We start from the raw sequence: 3,201 nt of genomic DNA, 5'->3' as shown, positions 1-3,201 counted from the left end.
AAAATCATGAGTTCAAATGATTAGGACACATTCGACATTTCAATCATGATAAATGTGGATATTGAGATTTTTTGGGGACGATTAAAAGTAAAAATTTACTAAATGAACTATTGCAGAAATCCTAAACTAAGGGACATAATTAGAAAGGAAACCTTCTGTTATGGTCCTTTAAGTAATTTTTCCAATATATAGACTAAAACCTAAAGAGTACGATATTATTTCAAAAATTAGAGGGCCATGTGTAAATTACAAACACAAAAGGATTTGTGGGATTTAAATTAATAAACAAACAGGTTGGAGATGCGGGGTATCGATCCCCGTACCTCTCGCATGCTAAGCGAGCGCTCTACCATCTGAGCTACATCCCCTTTACGGCTTACGCTAACCAATATGACAATGACAACATATTTCCAGTACTTAAATAAAGAAAAAACTTTTGACTCTTCATAGCCATTATAGCATCCAGATGAGGATGCCACGTCACTCAACCCAATTAGGAATTATGATCCTCATCTTTTCTGCTTGGTAGTACCAGTAAAATGCATATGAGTTTCACTTGAAGTGTTATATATTTCTAAAATCTTTAGTTTTACCTCAAGAATTTCACTTAAAGGCGATCAAATTCATTTTCAAGATTATATCTTCATAGCTTTCATATATAAAAATTCCGGTAAATTCCATTTCGTGAGTTGAATATGACAAAATTCTGATTTCATACAATTGTTCATTTTATTTCTCAAATCGTGGTCGCAGGTTTTTCAAGTGGCGGTCTCACAGGTTTAAAGTGACAATACAATGTCACTGATTTTTTTTTCCTTTAAAGTGACAAACTAATTGGTTTATATAGTGATGATCTTGCTAAAAATAATGAATTTGTGAGATAATCACTTGAAACCTGTGAGTTCGCTACTTGAAAATTTGTGATCTTGTTGTTCACGTTTTGGGGAATTAAAATGAACAGTGAGCCAAAATCGGAATTTCGTCAAAAGTTGATTACGTTTTGGGGAATTTCTCAATGTTTTTAAAAAAACATTACCATTGAAGACATCATATTTTCACTTCTTAGGATGATAATATTCAACAATCTTCCACCTAAGAAGTGTTTAACAACAAGGGTCCATGCAACATAGTCCCATGTTGTGTGTAATTCATAATATTAGTAATGATAATTGCATCCAAAGTTCGAAACATTAGGTGTTTGTATGCAAGATTTAGTAAATACATGGCCAATGTCAAATAAAATAACAAGATCCAATATTAAAATAATATTTATACTACTAATTGATCTTCTTTCAATTAAAAAACTTTACCAACAAATAAAAAATTTCACTTAAGCAATAACATATTATCATGATCGGAGTTGAAGAACTATGAGTTTATGTAGATGTAAAAAACTTGCACTACCTTGAGATTCTCTTTGACTGATTGATTTTCTTCTCATGTACTCCTGGATGTGTTTGTAACAACACCTTTCCAACCCCCAAGTCAGGGCCTTAATACAAAAAAGTGTAGAGTTTAGGAGAGGACATATTGCATACCTCTTTTATGCTCATTATCCTTGTATTTATAGAGTTCCCACCCTAGGATCTTCTGTAATCCCTTTTCTAAATTCATCCTTATCTATTTTAGTAGTTTCCTCTTATTAATAATGTATTACCCCTCATTCCTTCTATTTAGAAATCCCTTATTTCTCTCGATGAACTCTTGACCTTATCATGATCAAATCCTTGATTTTTCAGGGATTCAATTAGTTGAATCTCTCTCCTATGTTTCGACTTAACTTTGGAGTCAACTTTCCTGTATATTTAAGTCTTTCTATCGTCCGACCTTATCAAGAAAGGAGATTTGGTAGATTGAATTATTCTCGTGTTTGCCATCTTTGATACCTTTTTCACGTGGTCAGAACTTGGATGCCGAAGTTCTGCGCTCCCCCTCTGTGATTCTAACGTGCCACATGTCACTCTCTAACACCATACGAAAAATAAGCTCCACAGTTTATTTAATTATTTTGCTTTTTTTAAGAAATGCTCATAATCATACAATGCATAGACTTAGTTCCACATCGCGTAGTGTTCATGTAGTAATCACACTAACTGTAGATGCAATTTCTCGCACTACCTCGAAATCTGCAACTCTTGCCTTGATTGTGATTGCCCTAGGTTATGGAGGGTTCCTGCAACACAATCTCTTTGACGATCTAGTCAAAGAATCAGTATTAAAATGTGCAAAATTTTCTCTTGGCCCCAGAATAAAAAATGTACCTTTTGTATGTTGTTCCCCTCTTATTTATAGAGATATCTCATGACCTTCTTTGGATTTCCTTTAATATTATCTCCTCTAAAATTCGGTGTATTAGTTGGAATGTATTTCCCCCTTTCCAAGTCTAGATTCACGGAATCATATTTAGTAACGACTTTCATAAAACTAGGAAAATCCCTAGTTTTACGCCTTGTTGATTCCATGTACTTTAGGGTTTGATTATACTCTCCCCCTCTTTAATTCCATGTTCTAACCCAAGATTTCTCTCATCCATATCTCTCAGACTCTTCAAATTGTATCTCTCCGACTCGGATGCACGCATATCTTTTCACTCTTGAGATTCGTATCGTGCCATGTGTTGTAATCTTGTGTTATTACTATAATAATTATTCACACTAACCATGTTTATAGGTTAGTCTTTCCCAATGATTCCTAGGAGTTTTCTCAACTCACTAAAGCACACACCCATTTCAAGAAAATACAAGTGATCTAAAACGAAAATTTATATGATTTTATGCTCTAAGTGGTTTAGATCCTCCTCGTATATAAAGTTGGATTAGATTTTCTGAAATACTCTATCATTAATTATAAAACATCAAGAATTATCTTGGACCTACTTTATGATTATCTTTGACCTCTGTCATAGAACGTTCTAATGATATGCATTAATGCATACAACTATATGGTAGATAGAGAATTTTCTACACTCTTTTATATTCTTCTAAAATTATTTAAATTATTCTACATTTGTATAAAATATTTTAAAACTTTTATAACATTTCATAAATCTATAACTTCTTCACAATTTAGAGAAGGAAACTATGATCATTTTTATTTGGAAGGAATCTTTATGACTTTTCTCGTCAAAATACGTCAACCTTGCTTGGTACACTACAAATCATTTGCATTTGCAAATGTTTTGTGATAAAAATTTATTATTGC

At 32.7% G+C, this 3,201-nt stretch overlaps 1 non-coding gene across 1 annotated transcript; it reads right to left on the bottom strand.

The window, feature by feature from the left end:
* Positions 1-295: 295 nt before the first annotated feature.
* Positions 296-368, bottom strand: TRNAA-AGC (transfer RNA alanine (anticodon AGC)). Its single transcript has one exon. It is a non-coding gene; the product is annotated as a tRNA-Ala (tRNA).
* Between the last annotated feature and the right edge of the window lie 2,833 nt (positions 369-3,201).

This window comes from Akebia trifoliata, chromosome 14, assembly GCF_017979445.1.
Source record: "Akebia trifoliata isolate Shusen 1 chromosome 14, ASM1797944v1, whole genome shotgun sequence".
Classification (NCBI taxonomy): Eukaryota; Viridiplantae; Streptophyta; class Magnoliopsida; order Ranunculales; family Lardizabalaceae; genus Akebia; species Akebia trifoliata.
The sequence above is the reverse complement of the archived record's forward strand: the minus strand, read 5'-3'. Positions and strand labels throughout refer to the sequence as shown.